Genomic DNA, 24,103 nt, shown 5'->3' with positions numbered 1-24,103 from the left:
AACAGACAGATATAATGGAAGGATGTGATTGCTTGAGGGACATAGAAATGGTAATACTGATTTTTAGAAAAGCTTCTGGGAACCCACATTCTACAGACTATCACTCACCTGTCACTATAACCAGTTCGTCACAGCAGTATTGCTATGTACCATCTGCTGTGATGATGAATGAAATTACTTTCACATAAGAACCACCAACTTTCCCTGCTACTTGCTTTCTCCTTTACAATGATGTGGCCATATCAGTGGTAGGGGTCATACAGTGTTTCCATAGCTTACAGTAGGTGTCTTGAGATCCATTCAACAATAGCATCAGACTGCCCTTGAGACAGCCTCATCATGCAATACCAACTGAGTTAGTAAACATGGCCCCTGCTCTCTCGACAATTTCTAGAAAAGACCAAAAAACAAAGGCAGACAAAATGATTGGTGGGATGTTGCCTTCATTCAGTAACTGCCTTTGAAATATATAACACATTGAAGCTTTTGGAGATGGGGGAAGACGGGCATTTTAAAGGCTGGCAGGAGAAGACGACCTGGAATTGTCTCAGAGGATTCCTGTCTATTAACTAGTGCGATGCAAATGCCTCCTTATCTATACATTAACGTTCCCCCAGAACACCCCAAGGCATTCAGCACTTGGCCCCCCGAGCTGTGGTGGCTGGATACCAGCACTGCAATGGCTTCCATCCCTGCACTTGCCTGGCTTCTGCCTGCCACAGACTCCCCTGCCGAGGTCAGAGCCACATGGAAATGAGGCCTTCCTTGGTGACTGAAAACAGAGCTTGTCGACCAGCTGGGAGACAAGTGTCAAGTGCTGGGTACAGGTGGCAGATGAAAGGCTGGCGAGGTGCTAATGTTATTCCCTCCAGAGGGTGACAATTCAGAAGACAGCTGCCTCTGTCTTATGCTCCTATGTTCCGTGGATCCCAATGCCACTGGGTCCTGGGTAAGGACAGGCACTCGCCCTCTCAATACTGAGGTTGCTAAAGCCATTTTTACTTTCCAGGAGGATCCTTTCCATGGGTAAGAGGGAAAGCACTGGAGATGTCACCTAAGTGAATTTGGGAAGACATCTAGTGCTATAATGTATGCAAAGTTGTTGAGTACCTGACCTGACGTTAATAGAATGTAAATATTCTGGAAATAGATTTTCTTTTCCATTCCCTTCAGGGCATTTGATTTATTTGTGCTACGTCCTACTCTGAGTTAGAATACTTTATTATATACCTGGTTTAAAGATATCCTAAATGTCTACCCCGCCTCTATATAAATGTATAAGGACAAAACTCTGTGCTAAAAGAGTTGAGGGCTCTGAAGGTCGGCTCCTTTCATGTCCTCTCTGAGGAACTAGCAAAAGAGGAGACAAGAGAAAGCTTCTAGGTTAACCTGATGTTTATGAATGGCCCCCAGCTCAGCTGAGGTGAAAGTGAAACTGAGAGTCAATAATTACTGTAAGAAGCAAGAAGCAGCAGTGAACTAATCGAATCACAGAAGAGGCATAAAGGGCCAGAAAGTAGGAGATGAAGAGAAAGACTGGGCATCTAGGCTTTTGACTCTTTTAGCATCTAAACCTACGTTCTTACTCCATTTCTTTCATCTTGAGAAGGAGAAACATTACTATTTATATGCAGACCTCAGTTCTCCCAACTGTCTTTAGCTATAATATTTCAGAGGTCCAAGGCTATACAGGTAAATAAGATAGTTGTTTTCAAACTGTCCTCCCCAGTTGCCTCTCCCCACCTCTCAACTTCAGCAAAAACCCACACCACCCCCTACCTTTGATTTGAGATATGCTGACCTAGCACGTCGAAGTCTAATCCACTCCTGAATCCCATGTTCTGTGTGCCTCTGCAAACAGTCAAACAGATGCATCTAGAAAACCATTTTAAGGTAAATTTACAGGATCATCCACTGCTCCCCTGACCTACAACTTCTCAATACAGAAAAGACCCAAATTTTTGAAGCTCCCAAAGTATCTTCCTTTTAGAATTGAGAATAAATGTAAACATTTAACAAAGTAGAAAACTTTAGCAAAAACTATATTTTTCTTTTTCTTCTCTATTGTAAATATTAGTCTCATTACTAATTTTCAGGTCTTTTGCTGGGAGGGACTTTAAGGAAGCTTTAAATGTCCAGTCTTAGAAGTTTCAGGATAAGGGCTTTACAGGGAAACTTATATTACAAATAGATTTGGTAGGTGTCTTAGTTCAGGATGCTATTCAGAACACTATAGACTGGGTGACTTAAGCAATAGAAATTTATTTCTCACAGTTTTGAAGGCTGAGATGTCTAATATCATGGCGCTGGCAGATCTAGTGTCTGGTCTGGGTTCTCTTCCTGGTTTGCGGAAGGCTGTCTTCTTACTGCACCTTCATTTGGCAGAGGAGAGATCATGATCATCTCTCTCCTGTCTCTTACAAGGGCATGAATCCCATTCAGGAAGGGTCCACCCTCATGACCTGATTATCTCGCAAAGACTTCACCTCCAAATGCCATCACACTGGGGGTTTAGGCTTCAACATATGAGTTAGTGAGGGAATGAAAACACCCAATGCATAGCAGTAGCTAGGGTGGTGGTCATGCAGTATCACAGGGCAAGCACTAGATTTGGAAGTGGTCCCTGTTCTATAAAAGTCGCTAATTCGTTGATTGACCTTGAGCTCTTTGCGCCAGTATTCTATATGCAACAGAAGAGTCTATTTTATGATGTTGCTTTGAGGGTTAAATAAGGTAAAGTATATGAAAATGCTTTTAAAAATATAAAAAGTCACACAAAGTTTTATTGCTAATTTTTAATATACCACCTGCCTCGTTAGTGTCCTCTCCCCTTGCCACAACTGTAGCAAGCACCAGTATGCCATTTACCACTGGCTTTGCATAACCTAACCAAAATCTATTAAATCTAATGTACTTCTTCCCCTACTCCATTCTCCTCTACACACCCTTAAACAAATGCGCCTGGAAAAAAAAAATCATAAAGCAAATTTATAGGATTCTCTATTCCTGCTCCTTACAACTTCCCAATTAAAAAAAACCTTAATGCTAACCTATCATGAAAAGTTTGTTTTTATAAATGCAATAAAATATTTTCAATATTATGATTTTAAGTGATCTCATCTTTTTTTTTTTTTTCTGAGACAGTTTTCCTTTGTTGCCCAGGCTGGAGTGCAGTGGCACCATCTCGGCTCATTGCAACCTCTGCCTCCCAGGTTCAAGCGATTCTCCTGCCTCAGCCTCCCAAGTAGCTAGGATTACAGCAGCCTGCCACCACACCTGGCTAATTTTTGTAGTTTTTAGCGGAGATGGGGTTTCACCATGTTGGCCAGGCTGGTCTCGAACTCCAACCCCAGGTTAGTTGCCCACCTTGGTCTCCCAAAGTGCTGGGATTACAGGCATGAGCCACCATGCCTTGCCTGATCTCATCTTAATGTTGATGAAATAAAACAAAAATAAATTGAAAAATCAGTTGTGAAAGAAACATACCTCATTTAATATTATTTCCCATACCTAGATATAGGGAGAAAAAAGTTGGGATGAGAATAAAAGCTAAAATTTATCAAACACTTATTATGAGCAAAGCACTCTGTTAATTATTGCCAGATACAAAGTTAAAAGTATAACTCAGCCAGGGGTGGCTCATGCCTGTAATCCCAGCACTTTGGGAGGCTGAGGTGGGCGGATCACCTGAGGTCGGGAGTTGGAGACCAGTCTGGCCAACATGGTGAAACCCTGTCTCTATTAAAAATACAAAAAAAATTAGCCGGGTGTGGTGTCGCATGCCTGTAGTCTCAGCTACTTGGGAGGCTGAGGCACGAGAATCTCTTGAACCCAGGACGCAGAGGGTGCAGTGGGCTGAGATTGCGCCACTGCACGCCAGCCTGGGTGACAGGGCGAGGCTCTGTTTCAAAAAAAAAAAAAAAGTATGACTCATTCAAATATAAAGGGAGCACAAGTCAAAGGTTTTTTAACTTGTTAATGAAGGAACCAGCAGGCAGCTGAAATAGGAAAAACAAGTATTTATAGAGGCTGAAAAACAAAGAAGAATGTTTGAATAAGATTCATAATTTAGATAAAGATTGGTTCATGTCCAGAGGGCAAATAATAGTGTAACCTTGGAGTGATATTTCCAACCAAGATATTTTTATCCCTCTGCATTGCTCTTTGACGAGAATTATTTGCATTGCTAACAGTTTCCTATGAATTAACTTTTATACTTAGAGTTGTAAAATATCCTCATCAGTAGTAAATAGCAAGTCAAACAAAAGTACCCACCTGGAGAATTAGATAATCACCCACTCAGGTCTATACATAAGCCCCACTGACACTGAAAAGACTTGCTAATTTCCATGTCTTGGATAATTGTTAGCAGTACTTTATGCATATTATATGGGAGAATTTAATATTCATTATTTTATGAGAGCTACACAATTCTAAAAAGTGTTTATTAACACCTGTAATCCCAGCACTTTGGGAGGCTGAGGTGGGCAGATCACCTGAGGTCAGGAGTTCAAGACCAGCCTGGCCAACAAGGTGAAACCCCCAACTCTACTAAAAATACAAAAATTAGCCAGGCATGGTGGCGTGCACCTGCAATCACAGCTACTCAGGAGGCTGAGGCAGGAGAATCGCTTGAACCCAGGAGGAAAAGTTTGCAGTGAGCCGAGATTGTGCCACTGACTCCAGCCTGGGCAACAGAGCGAGACTCTGTCTCAAAAAAAAAAAAAAAAAAAAAAAAGTGGTTATTAATCCCATTTACACAGATAAACTGAAAATCAAGGAGATCAAGAAATGTGTCCAAATCTGACATAACAAATGATTACCCAGATCTGTTTACTTAGGAAGTCCTTGTTCCACTTGCTACAAATTATATATTGACAAAAAGAAAAGTGTTTTAAATTTTTTATTGAGATACAGCATTCATATGGTAAAGTGCAATACTCCCTAATAAACTCACGTTTATATATACATCTATCCTATTAGTTCTATCCCTCTAGAGAACCCTAGCTAATACAGACCCCATCTCTACAAAGAATATAAAAAAACTAGCCGGTTTGGTGGTACACACCTTTAGTCCCAGATACTCAGGAGGCTAAGGTGAGAGGATTGGTTGAGACTGGGAGATCGAGGCTGCAGTGAGCTGTCATTGTGTCACCACTGCACTGCAGCCTGGGCGACAGAGTAAGACCCTGACTCAAAAAAAAAAAAAAAAAAAAAAAAAAGCAAGACACTCAGCAATAAGTGACCCACTGGCATGTACACCCCATGGATGAATCTCCATTACAGCGTGCCAAGTCAAATAACTCAAGTCCAAAAGGCCACCTATTGTAATGATTCCATATATTTGACATTCTGGAAAAAGCAAAACTATACAGATTGTGAACCCCAAGTATCCGAGACAGGTCTCAGTCAATTTAGGAAGTTTATTTTGCTTAAGAACACACCTGTGACACAGCCTGAGGAGGCCCTGATGACATGTGCCCAAGGTGGTTGGGGCATAGCTTGGTTTTATACATTTTAGGGAGACAGGAGACATCAATCAATATATATAAGATGAACATTGGTTCAGTCTGGAAAGGTGGGACAACTCGAAAGAGGGAGGGGGCTTCCAGGTCATAGGCAGCTAAGAGACAAACGGTTGCATTCTTTTGAGTTTCTGATTAGCCTTTCCAAAATGAGCAGAGGGGTGACTTTGAGTTCTGTCTGTCCTTTGTCCTCAAGGAAATTCCTTGTGAGGGAGGTATGTAGCTTTTTAATCTTAGTAGCTATCTTTTTAGGAATAGAATGTGAGGTAGCTTTGCCCTACACAGTTCCCAGCTTGACTTTTCCCTTTGGCTTAGTGACTTTGGTGTCCCAAGACTTATTTTCCTTTCACAAGATAAAAACATCAATGGTTGTCAGATGCCAGGGGTTGGAGGAGTTAACTACAAAGGAGTATGACAGAATTTTAGGGGTGATGCAGCTGTTCTATATCTTGATCGTGGCAGTGGTTACATGATTGTGTGTGTTTGTCAAACTCACATAACTACTTTAAAAAGGGTAAATCTTGCTATATGCAAATTATGCTTTAATTTTTTTAAATGGAAAAAGAGCAAGATGTACCATAACACTTTTAATTTTTTAAACAGATTTCCTTTTAGTCATTCAGTATAAATATGGAGTCCTGGAATATGTGCAGAACCATGTCTATCTTCATGTTATTACCGTTCTGGGGTAGGTCTCCAACAGTCTTGCAACTTCAACGAGTTGTAGGATGCTCCTGGGGAGTTGGTCTTTGATTAACTGTCTTGCAATAAGCATTAGAAATGTGTTGTAGTTTTGAATCAGTTACTTGCATCTGGCAACCAGGATACTGTGAAGGACTCCAGAAGGTATGAAAGTACCTGTAAGAATGGGCAGAGGTGAGTTTCTCATGCCTAGTGAAATCACTGCTCCACCTGGGCAGCTCCATCAATAGCTAGATGTCATTGTCGGAGCTGGGAATATGGAAGCCTGCACCTCGGTCTGGGAGCATGACACTTTATCTTCTCCTTTACTCCCAGAACTTTTTCTTTCTTTCTTTTTTTTTTTTTTTTTTTTTTTTGAGACAGAGTCTCGCTGTGTCACCCAGGCTGGAGTGCAGTGGCGGAATCTCAGCTCACTGCAAGGTCCGCCTCCCGGGTTCACGCCATTCTCCTGCCTCAACCTCCTGAGTAGCTGGGACTACAGGTGCCTGCCACCGCGCCCAGCTAATTGTGTTTTTAGTAGAGACGGGGTTTCACTGTGTCAGCCAGGATGGTCTTGATCTCCAGACCTCGTGATCCGCCCGCCTCGGCCTCCCAAAGTGCTGGGATTACAGGCGTGAGCCACCGCGCCCAGCCAACCCAGAACTTTCTTTATCCCTTATTTTATGACTAAAAAACTTTATGTTCCTGTACAGTGTCTGTTGCATCTTTCCATCAATCATGTCCCCTGTGACATCTATAAAATGTTCCACACAAAATCTACTTCCCACAGAGAATCCAAAGTAGCTCCTTGAGCCCATTTGTCCTCCTCCCTCTTTACTGGGCACAGTCTTAGTTCTCCACCCTGGATGCAGTCCCCACAGTTGCCCAGTTCCCAGTTTACTGAGAGACTTCTCTCCTCTGTAAACACCTCACTTCTGTTCTCCCTCTTCCACTGGTGCCCCAATCTCAAACTCTCTGCACCTTAAATTTTGCTTCTCAGCCTTGTGCCTGGATTGTCACTCATTCTGTTGCCTCAGAATATTTCCTGAGGTAGAGCGTAAGGTGGTTTTGGACTCAGGGAATGGATAAAGAGAGAAATAATCTATTTCCATCAATCTGCCCATAGGTCAACCAACCAGGAGAGTAGCCTGACCTTTCAGAGCCCTGTAAGTGACTGCCTTTTAGCACATCTGCTATGATTATATGGCAGAAGACAATCCCCTCCTTTCTTTTATATCAGTTAGTTATGTTAGATAAGCAAATCCCTGAAGCTTCTCCTACCTTACAATATGCTGATCCCTAAAGCTAGGTTCAGTCCCTCATGTATAATGCTACAACAATGTACTATCTTTCACCACAGCAAATCTAGATTAATTGGAGCCTTCATGTATCTGGTAATTTTTTTCCAAGAGTAGAAGTCACAATCATACCATGAGGAGTGACCACAAATGCATAATATGAAACCCAAGATCAACAAAATACTATGGTTGGTCAGTTTAGCAAGTAAGAAAATGGGTAGTTATACAAAGGTCCATAACTAGCAGGCAAAGAAAACCCCAGACTTACAAATGGAGGAAAATGCAAGAGAATAGGAGGGAAAAACAAGGACAGCACCACAGGAGACCCCCACATTTTAAGTAATGGTTCCCAAATGTTACTCCATGAATCAGCTGCAACAGGCCCCTCTCCAGACTGACTGAGTCAGAATCTATGGCAGGGGACCCAGGAACGTAGACTTTAAAATTTCTCCCCAGGTGATTCTGATATTTGACCAGGTTTGGGAACCCTATGTTTAGAGTCTCCACCAAAAAAAAAAAAAAAAGCCTGGCACTGTTTGTTCTATATGAAATTCATATAATCCTCACCGTAATCCTCTAAGGTAGATACTATTTTTCTCTCCATTTTACAGACAAGAATCCCAGAGCATAGAAAAGTCACACAGCTAATTAAGTACTGGAGCCTGGATTTGAACCCAGGTAATCTGGTTTTGAAGTCCACAATAATATTTCAACAGAACCATTAAAAGGAAAGAAAACAAGCAAGCAAAACATTAAGGCACATGAAAAGGGAAGAGAAGGAAGAGATGAAAGGCAGATGAGAAAAATTACTTTGTAGGAAACAGGAAATTATTGTGAAATAGACAAGACTTCCAGCATATAGAGGTAGGTATAGATACAAGGAAATGCTTTTCTTTGGGGCCATACAATGACAACTGTGATCTTAATGACAGTTGCAGGCAATGCAGACTCCTTCAAGAAAGAAGAATAAATTGTGTCCAATAGACTATGCATGAAAATTATATTATTAATATATTTAAGAAAGATGTTTAATATAAGTTAACTGTTTACACACAGCTACCCAGAAAATCCCATCAAGGAAAACAGGCTGATCTCTGAACATTCTGTCTAATGAAGTTTCTAATTCACTGTATGTTATTTTCCTGTTGTCAAGAGGGCCTCCTTTTTAGCTCTCCTGGATGGTTACTATGATGTCATGCTTATTTGCCCTCTCCTGACCTAAACCATAATAAAATTGAGGTCCTTGAAAAATCCTCCTATTCAGAGCCAGCACACTAAAAGCTTATTCAGATATGAGACTATTGTCCTGATAATATCTGGTCTAGACATAGGGATTCATGCAAGAAGGTACAATTAGAATCTTTTAGTCTGGCGTTGGTGTCTTGAAATACATTTTCTAAAAATTTGATTTTAATACATGTTATTTTGTAGAGAGAACAAGGAATCATCTTCTCCAGGTCTATACCAGAACAGTTCATTTGTTTCTTCCTTCTGCATCCTCTAGAGCTGTCCAAGTTGTGCCCAGCAATAATGGAACCTATGACGGCAGGCAGAATTTCTTTTGCAGCAGCCACAGGGCTCCGCACGCACAAATGGAAGTGCTCAGAAGCTGGGACACCTACTGTCCCAGTTCCAGAGTAGCTTTTCCTGAGGTCCCACCCCAATGGTCACAGACCTACTCAGGGCCCAAAATTTATTTAACAAGATGGTTGGTTGGCCTGTGTTACCACAAATGGCCTGTGTGTGACCCTTTTTCAGAGTACAGTTATTTGCCAGAATTTTTTTTTTTTTTTTTTTTTTTGAGACAGCATCTCACTCTGTTGCCCAGGCTGGAGTGTAGTGGCACAATCTCAGCTCATTGCAACCTCTGCCTCTTGGATTCAGGTGATTCTCATGCCTCAGCCTCCCCAGAAGCTGGGAGTACAGGCACACACCACCATACTCAGCTAATTTTTTTTTTTTTAGTAGAGATAGGGTTTTGCCATGTTGTCTAGGCTGGTCTCGAACTCCTGACCCCAAGTGATCTGCCTGCCTCAGTTTCCAGAGGTACTGGGATTACAGGCATGAGTCACCACACCTGGCCTATTTGCCAGACTTGAAGAAAAATCTTCTTCTCCCTCTGGAGAACTCTGCTGTTAATCTTGTTGCCACTAAGGTAGCAGGCTGAGATGTTGCAGCTAAAGACAGCAGAAGAGACTAACAACCCAATTAAGTTATAATTAGCTGAACTATTTCAGGTGTTTTTAATCAATGCCCTCCTCACCGTAAATCATAGGCAAGGTCTTCAGGGGAGAGGGAAGAAATGACGCTTCTATATTAATGCAAATGTATACTTGTTGAAGGGCTGGATGAAGGCACAGACATCTACTTGGTTGTCTCACTCTTGGAATTAATGCTGACCTCCTCTTTCTTGCTCTTCTCTCCCTCTTACCTCCTCACAGACATACCCAGACACCTGACTGCCAACTGCTATAGAAACCCCTCAAATAGAACAATGAGAACACACGGACACAGGGATGGGAACATCATACATTGGGGCCTGTCGGGGAGTCAGGGGCAAGGGGAGGGAGAGCATTAGGGCAAATACCTAATGCATGCAGGGCTTAAAACCTGGATGACAGGTTGACGGGTGCAGCAAACTACCATGGCATATGTATACCTATGTGACCTGCACGATCTGCACATGCATCCCAGAACTTAAAGTTAAAAAATAAAACCCTCAAATATTTTGAGTGTGTCTACTCTGCTCCTGCCCTCAACCCTTCTTTCAATGCCTATCCCACACTGTCACGGGGCAGTCTTTCCAACATGCAAACCCGGTCACATCAGTCCCCTTGACTAACATTTTTAATGGTTCCTTATGTTTCCATTTTGATCGAATTGCCATGGAAGGTACTTCCTCAGTTAACCCCAGCCCACCTCTTCAGTCCACCATACCCACATACACTGGCCTTTTGGTCCCACTATGCCAAGCTATTCATGGGTCACAGGATAAGCCATGCTCTGGCCCAACTCATGCTTCTGAGCAGCCAGTTGCCTCAGTCTGCAAGGCCCCCTTTTTCTTCCCCAGCCCTTGGCCGCCACCTTGGTTTCCGCCGCTGCTCTCAAGACTTTCCTGGTGACTCAGGCAAAGGAAATGTCTCCTTTCTGTGCCTCTCCCAGCTGTGTGTTCTCTTCTCAGTTCACTCTGCTCCTTTCTGCTTTGTTCATGGGGCTTTCCCAGATACTCAACTAGTTTGATTGAAGACATTCAATTTGTTGAGGCAGAAACACGGAGCAGTTTTATCTTGCAAATGGCTGCTACCAGCTGTACGTTCCTGTTATTGACTGTCCTTTCCCTCTAGGGACCCAGTCCCCTTACCATTTGATTCTATGTCATAACTCATAAGTCATCACTTGTGTTTATTAAAACAATCTGGTCTGGTTTCCCATCTCATATTTGGTTCAAACTCTCTTTCCCCAGGGTAGGCTGGACTAGGCTGGGTAGGGGGCAGATCTTATGTCTGAGACTCTCCCCTTGTTACTCATGATGTCGCAGAGGAGAGGAAGAGGAGGAGGAGTTTCTCTAAGTCATTGTTTTCTTCGTTGGCTTCAGTGGTGCTGAAGCTGCTGGTGACTCTGCTGTTGTTGCCAGCTCTGTGTGTGTGTGGGTGGAGAGGAGTGTTGTATAAAGAGTTAGTATGCTCAGATGGAAGCCCCAAAACCTCCACGGAAGAGGACTCAGTTCCAAGAAAGTCCCCTGAGCACTGGTGGTTCCTTCCCAGGAGAACCTACCATAGCTTCTGGCTGACCCCCCCCGGAGGCGCCACACCATGGCCCTCGATATCTGTTCCTCTTCACCTCCTAACACAATTTTTTTTCTTTTTTTGAGACGGAGTCTCGCACTATCGCCCAGGTTGTAGTACAAAGTGCAATGGCACAATCTTGGCTCACTGCAACCCCCGCCTCCCAGGTTCAAGCAATTCTTCTGCCTCAGCCTCCCGAGTAGCTGGGATTATAGGTGCAAGCCACCACGCTGGCTAATTTTTTGTATTGTTGGTAAGAATGGGGTTTCACCATGTTGGGCAGGCTGGTCTCAAACTCCTGACCTTGTGATCCTTCTGCCTTGGCCTCCCAAAGTGCTGCGATTACAGGCATGGGCCACTGTGTCCGGCCCTCCTGCCACAATTTTTATTGAAACAACTTGGTGCTCTTGCTTTGATTTAAAATAGATAAAAGACACCGAATTTATTGTGAATTCTTTTTTTTCTCTTGCCTCTCTTAAAAATCTGTTTCTCTATGGGCTAAATTAGTGTATCATATTGGCCAAATCACTTTTTAAAAATACGTAATTTTCAATCATTAATAACGGCTGGTGCAGTGGCTCATGCCAGCACTTTGGGAGATCGAGGCGGGTGGATTGCTTGAGCCCAGGAGTTTGAGACCAACCTGGGCAATATGGTGAAGCTCTATGTCTACAAAAAAAATACTAAAATTAGTCGGGTATGGTGGTGCGCATCTGTGTGGTCCCAGCTACTCAGGAGGCTGAGGTGGGAGGATTGACTGAGCCCAGGAGGTCGAGGCTGCAGTGAGCTGAGATCATGCCACTGCACTCCAACCTGGGTGACAGTGAGACCTGTCTCAATAAATACATAAGTATCCATGGATCTTTAAACTATACTTAGATCTTAGAGACAATCTTGCCCAGCATTTCTCAAAGGATGCTCTGAAGAACTACGATGATTCTGTGAAAGCAGTACTCAGTGGCCAAATACGTTTGGGAAACGCCACATTCTTATTCTGTAGAATTCCCTCTCAGAGAGTCATCCCAGATATCAGAATATCAAAAGCCCTGAGAAGTCCCATGGTTAATAAACCTGGTCTTTGTTCTTGAACCTAAGATTTTGAAAATGAGTTGAGCTCTGATTTCCCCATCTGTACTTTTTACCCTGTGTGCCACCTATTGATCCAGTTTGGGACATGCTGGTCTGAGTGACGAGGCAGTGGTACATGCTGGAAATAATATTAAAAAATGGTAGTTACAGGGCTGGATCCATCCTCTTTGTGCTCTGTAGTCCCCTGGGCACAGAGCTTTGTCTGTCGACGTCACTGCTCCAGCATTTATAAAACGTGGGACACTCTAGTTCATTGCAGCTTCCACCTTTGACAAGATAGGTGTCACAAAATGACCTCGTGATTCAGCAGCCAAAAATTAACAGTAAAGCACCCGTAACTCTGTGTGAATCCTACCCAATTCAGTTTTTTAAATGTATAAACCATTTGTCAAAAGGTAGAAAGGTGGATATTGGAAAAGGAAAAACAGATTAATTTTAAACTACTTGACTCAGATATAATCATGAAAAATCAAGGAGATGTGTTATCAACCATTTTAGTTTTTGTATATATTTGGAGTAATATAGAATATTTTTTACATACAATTTTTTTCACACACGAGTGCTCTTCATATATATTACTAAAGATAGATATTACCCAGGCTATGAAAACTATAGAAACCTGGATTAACCAACTTTTGTTATGTGGTTTTATCAGGCTGTTACAAATCAATTTTAAAAAGACAGGAAACCATTTAAATTTGTTGTTAATTCTCTGAAGTTGTTGAATAGAAGTAAAAATTCAACTTCAACCCCATATTAAATTTGAGCGTTTGGAATCTTAATGCTAAAATTTAGAACTATAAAAAGAAGAACATTCTAAAAAAATGTCTGTGAGACCTGTTTTTTGCTTTGTTTTCTACCTAATTCTGCCACCCAGTTGAATATTTCAGGTTTCCTTGGTGGAACACAGGCTGAGTGCTGAAGGGCTCTAGCCACCTGAGAGTGGCATCTGCCTTCCCGTCACCATGCCAACACTCCTGGCTACAAAAAGAGGGATTTCCCCTTTTTCCAGTCTTCCCTCCCATGTGGGACAGGTGCATGCACCTCTACTCCAGGAAGGGCACCATTCGTAATTACAATTGCTTCCTTCCCTCCACTTTTGTGTGAGAGAAGAAAGCTTGAGATGCAATCCTTTGTCTTTTCAAACGTGATTTTTTTGGTTTTGTTTTTTGTTTTCTTGCTATTCTTACTGACGTCTTTGTGTGGTGCAGCGGCTGGGATCCCACTGCATCTACATGGCAACCAGGAAATCAGTCATTCAGAGTTGCCATGGTAACCAGAGGGGGGGAGGGGAGGAGAAGTCCATTTTATCATGGTAGGCTGTGTCCCTTCCTGAAAGCCTACAGAATTTTTAGACAGAGGTCATTATGAAATCAACAACAACAAACGCCCGTTGGCATCAAGACAGGCCTGTGAACTGGCATCCCCGGGCAAGATGCAGACTGGGAGGGTGGGAGTGAGCATGCAGCCGACCCCACCATGAGGCACAGGGCGTCGCCTTCTCCCCTCAGCACAGATGAGAGGTGACGAATGCCACTTGGTCTCTGCAGCGTCTGTAGAGGGAAGTCTGTAAGCGGGAGTGCCAACCCCAATTGGCAGATTCTCTGACACTTCAAGTCTGCAAAGGAAAGCAGGTAACCAACGTTGTATAAGAAGTGAGCCTCTTGGTTTGGGTGGGGGCACAGCTCTACTTTTATGGTAAGAGGAGCCCTGACTGCGGAAGTGGGCTGAGGCGTGCTGTCCCAAGAAAAACGGAAGTATCTGTTAAGTCTTGTTTCCTGTCACATCCTGGAGCTGAAGGTAGTCACATTTCAAATTTAAAAAAAGAAAGTCATGGGAAGTTAACCAGTGAGATTATCTTTTACAGGCAGGATAATTAGAATCCTCAGTGGTGTAAAATCTTCCACCTGTAGGCGGGTTGAGTTTTATCGCAGACAAGAGGGGCCCTGGGCCCTCAGAAGGCCTTAGCTCCTGGATTTATTTAGTCTGATCTTTGGAGAGCAAATTACCAAGAGTTGATCACACTTCCAACTAAAACTGAGAATGTGCTCCTTGATTTTAAAAAGTCTTCTAATGGCGATATTCTAATAGGCCAGGACATAGTGATGTTACTCTATGAATACAGGTCCGTTTTTTTTTTGTTGTTGTTGTTGTTGTTTGTAAAATGAAAAATGACTTCTCATCTTCCTTTTTAACAGTAGAAGGTTACGCTTTTCCTCTTTTGAAGTTAAGATGAACAAATTCTTGATTTCCTCCCCTCTTCCCTCCACACTGCCCCCTCCACTCTCTTGATTCCATCCTAGTAAATAGCTCCACCAGTCACCCTTCACTTTGGAGTCTTCCTCCCCCTTACTCTCCTTCCCTTACATCCAAGTCAGCAGCAAATTCTTATAGCCCTAGTTTCAAAATAGAGCCTGAATCCAGTCTCTCCCCATCGCCTTTACTATTCGTCATCCTAAGCCAAGCCAACATCATCTTTCTAAATTTCAAAAGGCCCTTCTCATTGTTCTGGTGTCCATTTTGGCTACCTTCGTTCTGGTCTCACAATGCAAGTCAGATCATGCCATGCCCTCGTTCAGACCATTTCCCACCCCATGGCTGTACATCACACTCAGAATACAACCATGACCCACAAAACTCGATTAAGTGTAGCCCTCGACTACTGCCCCATCCTTATACCCTATGTGTGCATTCTGCTCTATCCATGCTGACCCCTCCTTGCTGCTTCTGAACACGCCCAACTTCCGCAGTCTCGGGAGGGTGTTGTGCCCTTGTTGAAATAATCTTCCCTAAATGTTAGGAGGCCTCCTCTCACTTCCTTCAGGTCTCTGTCTAAATGTCTTCTCCTGCAGGAGGACGTTTGTATCAGCCTGGGTATTTTAGGAAATAGAAGGCGCACCATTTTTAGGAGAATGAAGGGAGTGTTTACCGAGGTATGTGTGGGGATCAGGAAACCAACAGCAAGATCTGATGCCACATCTAGGCTTGAAGGGGCTAGTGTTGTAGGAATGCAGAGAGTTGCAGTCCTGGACACCTGTGGGGCTGCCCAGAAGAAGCTGTGGTTCTTGAGGAAGGAAACCAGGACCAGAGAACAATGCTGAGGAATGGACACACTGACCTCACTTTCTACCCACTGGTCTAACACAGATGGAAATCAGAGACTAAGGGAGTTGGAGTAATGAAGTACTGGGTACTATACAAGTTATCTACTGTTGCATAACAAATGATCCCCAAAACACAGAGGTTTCATACAATATATACTTTTTTTCTCTTATAGTTTCTGTGGATCAGGAATTTGGGAGCAGCTTATCTTGGTATTTCTGGCCCTCAGTCTCACTTGAGGTTACAGTTAAAATGTCAGTTGTTTGAAGCCTTGTCTGGGGTGGAGGATCCATTTCCAAGGTGGCTTGCTTACATGGCTGGCAAGTTGGTGCTGGTTGTTGAAAGGAGACCTAAGATCCTCCCCATGTGGGCCTCTCCACAGGGCAGCTTGAGTGACCTCACAACATGGCACCTGGTTTCCCCCAGAGCAAATGATCAAGGAGGCCAAGGTGGAAGCTACAGGGCCTGTTACAACCTAACCTTGAAAATCACACATTGTCATCTCAGTCACATTCTATTAGTCACACAGATCAGTTCTGAGTCAGTGTGGGAAGAGACTATACTAGAGTACGAACAGTAGAAGCCCAGAATAATTAAGGGCCATCTTGGAGAGCAAAGCAAAGAAAAATGGAGAATGAATAGAAAATGGTGAGGGAAGAGATGGCAATCAGAGAATAACCAGCACCCTTCCTTGATCATCCAATTTAAAATGTTGTGTGCATTCCTGCTGCTCTGTTCCCCTTCACTGCTTTATTTTTCCTCTCCAAATTTAATGTTACCTAACATATTTATCTATTAATGATTTTATTTTTGGATTCACTCACTATCATATAAAATCCATGAGATCAGAAACACTGTTTTGTTTCCTTCTGGCACCTAGTAAACTTCCAGTAAATATTTGTATATTCAAATGTATGAATTATACCCAATTTTAGATACAAAGCAAATGGGTTATTTTTTGTTGTTGTTTGTTTGTTTTTGAGACAGGGTTTCACTGTGTTGCCCATGATGGAGTGCAGTGCCATGATCATTGCAACTCATTGCAGCCTCTATCTTTTGGGCTCAGGTGATCCTCCAACTTTAGCCTCCCAAGTAAGTTGGAACTACAGGCGGGTACCACCATTCCTGGCTAATAAAAAGTGAATACTTTTATATGGCCAATTCCAGTAATATCCCCATCCTTTTTAAACTAAAAAGTTGTTCCTCCCAACCCAACTCCATCCCTAAAAAGACTAATTACTAATCACGGAATTATAACTTTGTTTCTGCGAGTTTTGGAAGCAGCATAGTTGCCTCTTGGTCCTTTCTCTTTCTTTGGCTTCTGTTGTTTTCATTTGGCTGTTCCTTGGAGATTTTTATTTTTGTTTTTTGTACTTCCGCCCCTTAATTTTAGAAGTAAGTTTTCATATTTCTCCCTCTTAAAGTAAGTTGCCTCTTATGTGGCTGTTAAAATTGCCTGTTTATGTGGCTCCCATTTGAGTTCTCTTTGCAGCAATCTTATTTAAAAAATAGCTCTCATGAAAAGAATAAACCCCTCCCTCCTAATCTTCTCCCTTATTCTCTTTCTTCTGTTTATTCCTGAAATCTACCAAACGTACCAGTGAAAATTTCTTGTCTTCTGTGGCACATATGAGGCTAAAAAGATTGCTGACCTATGGTTACTGATGGTCGGAGGAAAAGAACAGATTACAAGCAGAAAAACCTTTCTTCTGGGCACTGGGGAACATGTAGAGTCCATTGTATTAGGCTGTTCTTGCATTGCTATAAAGAAATATCTGAGACTGGATAATGTATAAAGAAAAGAGGTTTAATTGGCTCACCATTCTGCAGGCTGAACAGGAAGCATGGTGCTGACATCTCCTCAGCTTCTGGGGAGGCCTGAGGAAGCTTACATTCATGGCAGAAGGTGAAGAGGGTTCAGGCACATCACATGGCAAAAGCAGAAACAAGAGATAGAGAGTGGGAGCGGGGTGCCACCTATTTTTAAGTCATCAGATCTCCTGTGAACTCAGAGTGAGAGCTCACTTATCACCAAGGGAATGGCCCAAGCCATTCATGAGGGATCCACCCCGACGACCCAAATACCTCCCACCAGGCCCCACCTTCAACACTGGGAATTACAGTTCAACATGAGATTTGGGTGGGGACAAATATGCTAAGTATATCAACTGCATATGCAATGCCAACCCACCGTGGAGCTTATGTACACAATGTTATCCCAATCAATTGATTATAAGAAGAAGAAGGCAGCCTCAGGAACATTTGCACCCAAATCTAGAGAGGGTGGAAGGATGATTTTTGTCCTCCATTGGCCCTAGAAACCGATGATAAATTAACACCTTTCCAGATACCAAGTGGGAGAAACCAGCCCCTTAGGTTATAAAGCAGGTTCCCTTGGAGCAGGGGAGATAATCTGGTTGTCAAAATACATAACTTGGCTCCCCATATGCTTACTCATCATTCTACACAAGATCTACACAGGAGCCTTCATCATCAACCCTTTGATCATAAGATGCCCTTCATATCACCATCAGCTTTTGACCCAATGGTACTAGAGCAGCAGTTTTGACTCTCATACTAAGAGTACATACTAACCTTGTCATTTACTTATATCATAAATGGGAATAGTGAGTTTCCATTGTTCTTGTGGAGTTCATTTACTCATTTGACAAAGATTTAGTGAGCACTTACTGTGTATCAGGCACCATCAAGACCCTGCCTAATCAAGCACACGGTTGTTGTCTTCCTACAGACTTAAGGGTAGAAAGATGTTTTTATTTTCCCATCTGATGATTGTCATAGATGGTGAGTCTTTGAAGAGTTTCCTTAGACTGTTATTCCATAATAAAATGGGAGTCTGTCTCACTAATAAATAGATTAAGCAAATATATCCATTCTGAACACTTTATTCCTTAAAATCTTATCTTTTTTCTGGTGGTGTCTTCTCAGCTGTGGGGCATGAACAACTTTTTTCTCTCTTGTCTATGTTATTTGTGGTTATTGCTGTCATGTCTTTCAGATATAAAAGCATTGATATATGTAATCCTTAAATAAGGGTGCCTGTAATGTCATTTTTCCACTTTTATATCAGCTCTGCACCAAGTGTGTTGACAGGATTTTGGCAGGATTTACTTAAGTCATATTATGCTGTTAATTTTCAGTTTATGCAAATCTACTTTCTAGATGTAAAAATTTAGCAGTGAGGGATGTACATAAATATTTTAATAGTAAATAAATGACTTGGCTGTGGTCGGGGTAAATTTCAATATTCTGAACTAGGAAGAAACCAATGACCATAACTGATCTTGAACATGTAACTCACTCTTTTCTTTGGAAAATAAAATCATAAACAATAAGGTATAATGAACAAACTTGCGATACTAACAGATACTATAGGACTTTGTTAATATTTTAAAAATAAAAACAGCCCTACAGAAATTTGACTTATCTCCCTCCTCCTAAAATGAATATCTGGACCTTACTTGTCATGCTCTTGCCTTTATTCATATATGCAAATAAGATTTATTGCACACCTACTGTGTCCTATGCACTGAGCACTGTACAAGGCACTAGAGATACAAGACTGAGTAAGACATTACCTGTGAGTTCTAGGATTTCACATGTGGTTGAAGATAGAGGTAAACATGTAATGATAATACAATGTGATAAGAGTTATAACCAGGATAAAGAAGTGGTAATTTGTCGGGGCAAGGGAGGGGAGTTATAAAACTGCACAAAAATAGTAATTTGCTAAAGAATCTTAATTATAGATTATTTTTGCCAAGTCAATAATTTGAGACTTCCAATTTTACTCTATACTACATAATTCTTCTCTGTTGAAATTTCCCTGTGTAATCATACAAGTAATACTTAAAGAATGCTGAATAACTTCTTACTAAAGTAATGGAAATCATTTTTAGCAACATTTCGTGAGCAGTGTTTTGCATTACTGCAAATGCACCTTCAGAGTTCACAGATTTGCCGGAAGAGCAATCAATTGACAACACTTTGCTTCATAAGAGTTTTCTACATATAGTGGGATTTACTATCATCTGAGTAAAGACAGATTTTTTTTTTTCCTGCTGGTTTAATGTTATTACTTGGTCGGTAACTTCACGGTCTTTCCTTTTTCAAAATCACTATCACATTTACCCCCTTGCTACTCTTCTCATTTTTTTGATTTCTGGGGACATTTTTGGTAATATTTTAAGCAGTCTTAGTAGTTATTCACTCATTCTCTTAGATTTTTAGCTGATTTTATAAAATGTTCTGGTATTTTCAAAATGGTCAGTAGTGGTCATAACTTTCTTCCACAGGATCTAATTGTTTATATTCAGTTAAAGTTAACAAACAAATACTGAGTGCATGCAATGTGCCAAGTGCTGTGCAAGGTGGGTGCTGAAGATGCAGAGATGTGAGACCCAGCCCTTGCCCTCAGGGAGTGGCAGGTCTAGTGATCCCACTCTAGTGGACTCTGATGGAAGGGATACATTCACAAGCCATAGTTCCCTCCACTGCTATGGTTCTGTTCGTGAAATTCTGTCATAGAAAATTCAAAATGAGAACCTGAAAACTTAGGTACAGAATAGAGGCAGGGGAGCCAAGGAAGGTCACAAGTAAATTTATGAAAACCCCTTCCAGTAGAGAAATCAACAAAGACACAAAGAAAAATGCCTTTAAACAGCTCCTTTAATTCCCTATCCTCTCTTGCCAACCTATTTACTGACAAAATAGATCACGCTGTCTAGTCTACATTTTTGGCACAGAAAAACTAAGTCTTGCCTTTCTGCCTTGCCTATAAATTATTGGAGTTATTATTGTATAGCTTTTCTTTCAAGATACTTCAAAATGATTTACATGTGTGATATTAATCTTGCAGATTTGTATCCTTTAATTCTGACATTCCTTTTAAAGGGCTATTTTTCCAAGGCTTTGTGCGTGCACAGTGTTCTCTAACCTCTGTCACACTTCACTGCAGACTCCCTCTTCTTGATCTTCTTGCTTGTTTCCTGTTGTCCCTGAATTTCTTTTTCTTCTCTATTTATTTTTATTTTTTTTGGGGACAGAGTCTCACTCTGTTGCCCAGGCTGGAGTGCAGTGGCACTATCTTGGCTTACTGCAACCTCTGCCTCCCAGGCTCAAGTGATTCTCCTGCCCCAGCCTCCCGAGTAGGCGTGCACCACCATGCCTGGCTAATTTTTGTATTTTGGGTAGAGATGGGGTTTCACCGTGTTGGCCAGGCTGGTCTCAAACTCCTGACCTCGGGTGATCCGCCTGCCTTGGCCTCCCAAAGTGCTGGGATTACAGACATGAGCCACCATGCCCGTCCTGTCCCTGAATATCTATATTGATCTTCAGGGACTTTTTGGAAGCAACAAGTTTTACTTCGCAGAATCACTGTTTCTGTTTTTATGGTAGTAACACATTTGGTTTAAATTATTTCACCTGACCCCAATCAATAGCCCAGCTCCAACTTTTGCTGGGGTTTGGAACAGTTTCTGCTTATGGGAAGACCAGAACTTCAGAAACATATAAGGCAGTCCTGGTTTGGGGAGTGTGGAGCCCTTGTTCCTAGTAGCCTGGTCAAACTTTCTCTGGGCACAACCGTTTGTATCCACAGCAAGGCCTCCATGACTCTTTTAAAAATTTTTTATTTGTTTCTATTTTTTTTTTTTTAGGTGGAGTCTTGCTTTGTTGCCCAGGTTGGAGTACAGTGGCGCTATTTCGGCTCACGGCAGGGTTGCAAGCGATTTTTCTGCCTGAGCCTCCCGAGTAGCTGGGATTACAGGCACCTGCCACCACGCCTGGCTAATTTTTGTACTTTTAGTAAAAAATGGGGTTTCGCCATGTTGGCCAGGCTGGTCTTGAACTCCTGAACTCAAGTGATCCTCCTGCCTCGGCCTCCCAAGGTGCTGGGATTACAGGCATGAGCCACCGCACCAGGCCGGCCATGGCTCTTTCTTACCTACTTCCAACTCTACTTCTGCCTCCCTCCTGTCTTTTGCCTTCTCCCTGCCTGTGTCCCTCTGTGCTACTGTCCTCTTCAGTAAGACCTCAGGCTTCATGGTTAGCCCTCCTCCAGCCCCCTTCTTCAACTTCCATCTACTCTTGGCCTCCTTACCCATCCCCTTCCTCTCCTCATCAACATTTGTGTTTGTTTTCTCATGAGGGATTAGGAAAGCAAGCATCTTTCACTCATTCATCACCGATAGCCTCCCCAGGAGTGTATGTATATATTCAACACACACATGTATTATGTGTGTGACATTTCAGGCAATATCAGAGAAGGATCTGGGGGGCTTCACACTACTGGCTGTGCCCAGAGCAAAAGGAGAGAACTCATGGTTCCAACACATTTCTCTCTGATGAAAGAGTTGGCTATTACTCTTCATGTCCCTTGTCCCACTAGCTTTCATGCTGGGCCGTGAGACAGAGACTGACATTTTTCATTAGTGAAGGCCAGCCACTCTCTCTCCAGAAAGATTAGTTCTGCCCACCCACCCCCTGACTCTCTTCAAGCCAAATATGATTCAGTCTTCTTGGCTCCCAACAGCTGGGCTTAGGCTCAGATGTCTGGGGGTAGGGAATGATCCTGTGACACACAGATCAGATCATGATTATATCTTTTTGAAGAACTCTTTAAAGAGGCTTCTGTTCCCTTTAGCTGATCCAAGAAATGCCTGGAATTCTAGCTTTTCTGTGATAAAATAACAGCTCAGTAATTTACTTATTATTGATTACTATTCAGCTGAACAATTAAGTAAGCCATTAAATGTACCATCAATGTAAAAGAGTGGACAAGATTTATGACTACATGGATTTACCTTTTTGTTCCCATTTACTCTTCCTTCTTCCCTGCAGCCCACACATGCACTCAAGGGGTGGCTTTGCTGGCACAGCTGATGGCTCCTTTCTGATAGGCTCCTTTCTGATTGGAAACAGAGAGAGAGAGAGAGAGAGAGAGAGAGAGAGACCGACTGACCTACCTACCTACCAAAGCTGAGACAGGGAAGAAAAAATAGGGTGGGCTCTGCCAGAGAAGGCAAGACAATCAAAAAATAACTAGGCCGGGTGTGGTGGCTCATGCCTGTAATGCCAGCACTTTGGGAGGCTGAGGCAGGTGGATCACCTGATGTCAGGAGTTCGAGACCAGCCTGGGCAACATAGCAAAATGCCATCTCTACAAAAAATACAAAAATTAGCTGGGCATGGTGGCGCACGCCTATAATTCCAGCTACTCAGGAAGCTGAGGCAGGAGAATCCCTTGAACCTGGGAGGTGGAGGTTGCAGTGAGCTGAGATTGTGCCACTGCATTCCACCCTGGGTGACACAGCAAGACTGTCTCAAAAAAAAAATAAAAAAAATAAAGAACTAGCTGGGCATAGCGGGGGAGGAGAGAGAAGGAGGTGTACAGCATTGCAGAGAGATTAGGGAGTTTGGGGATTTGGCATATGAGATGCTCTGGGACAGTTGGGATGTGGCAAAGATTTGAGAGTGCAGAAGGGGATGTGAGAAGTGTTTCTAGCTTATTCATCAGTCTCTTTAAAGTTCCTACAGAGATACAAATAAAGAATAGCTTTCTTTTTAATATTTATTTTCTTTATTGATGTTGTTGTTCAAGGTGGAGTCTTGCTCTGTTGCCCAGGTAGAGTGCAATGGCAAAATCTTGGCTTACTGCAACCTCTGCCTCCTGGGTTCAAGTGATTCTCCTGCCTCAGCCTCCTGAGTAGCTGGGACTACAGGTGTGCACCACCATGCCTGGCTAATTTTTGTATTTTTAGTAGAGATGGGTTTTCACCGTGTTGGCCAGGCTGGTCTCGAACTCCTGGCCTAGTGATCTGCCTGCCTCAGTCTCCCAAATTGCTGGGATTACAGGCATGAGCCACTGAGCCCAGACTTAATATTTATTTTCTAATTACTTTTTTGTTGCCAGATTATGCTTCTTTATAAGAAGTTCAATGCAGAAATGGAACTAGGAGTTGTCCTAGAATTTTTTAGGCTTGCCCATATAACAAATATTAAGAATTTGTTGTGCATGTGCCATGGATTGCTATAGAAAATTTGCAAAATATATATATATAGAGAGAGAGGAATTATTGTTTCTTACCCCATGACCAACTTCTCGTTTTTGAGACTTCCTTTTTCTCCCCTCACTCAAAGGAATGGAATTTCTGCCAATGATGCCTTTTCATTATACAAACATCTGTTGACTACCTGCTGTGTGACAAGCAAATGTGGACTTAACCTTAATGGACCCAAATGCTGAGGGGTGAGATGCACATCTAACAAAACATGAAAATAATGTCCTTAGTGCTGAAATGGAAGTAGAGGCAAGGCACCAGTCGCACTTACAGAAAAGGAAGCACCTGCTTAGTTTCCACGGTCAGGGAAGGCTTCTGAGAAAAGCTGAGTCCTAAAGGATAAGTAGGGGTTTACTAGTAGGCAAAATAGAGGAAGGGATAGGGCATTTCTGGCGACAGAAATAGCATGTGCCAAGATGCAGGGAGAAAACAGCACAGCCCCTTCAGGAACCTGCTGTGAAGGTTGTAGCATATAAGGCTACAACAGGCACTAAGGGAGAATGTGGACAGGTGACATCACAGAAGGCTTTGTATGCCATGCA

General features: G+C 42.4%; 1 protein-coding gene and 1 long non-coding RNA gene across 2 annotated transcripts in view; one reads left to right on the top strand and one right to left on the bottom strand.

The window, feature by feature from the left end:
• Positions 1-71: 71 nt before the first annotated feature.
• On the bottom strand, positions 72-24,044 carry LOC105481825 (uncharacterized). The gene is made up of 7 exons (XR_011625883.1): positions 23,833-24,044; positions 23,588-23,697; positions 22,305-22,408; positions 17,301-17,367; positions 6,205-6,383; positions 2,273-2,372; positions 72-390 (listed from the first exon to the last, which is right to left on the bottom strand). It is a non-coding gene; the product is annotated as an uncharacterized lncRNA (long non-coding RNA).
• The window catches only part of LOC105481826 (G protein subunit gamma 2), a 127,360-nt gene continuing 117,053 nt past the window's right edge, over positions 13,797-24,103 (top strand). The window contains exon 1 of the mRNA XM_011741579.2: positions 13,797-14,012. The gene's annotated coding sequence lies outside the window, so the exon portion shown is untranslated. The remainder of the gene's footprint in view (positions 14,013-24,103) is intronic.

Source organism: Macaca nemestrina, chromosome 7, assembly GCF_043159975.1.
Source record: "Macaca nemestrina isolate mMacNem1 chromosome 7, mMacNem.hap1, whole genome shotgun sequence".
Taxonomy (NCBI): domain Eukaryota; kingdom Metazoa; phylum Chordata; class Mammalia; order Primates; family Cercopithecidae; genus Macaca; species Macaca nemestrina.
Note: the sequence above shows the minus strand (reverse complement) of the source record. Positions and strands in the feature narration are given on the sequence as shown.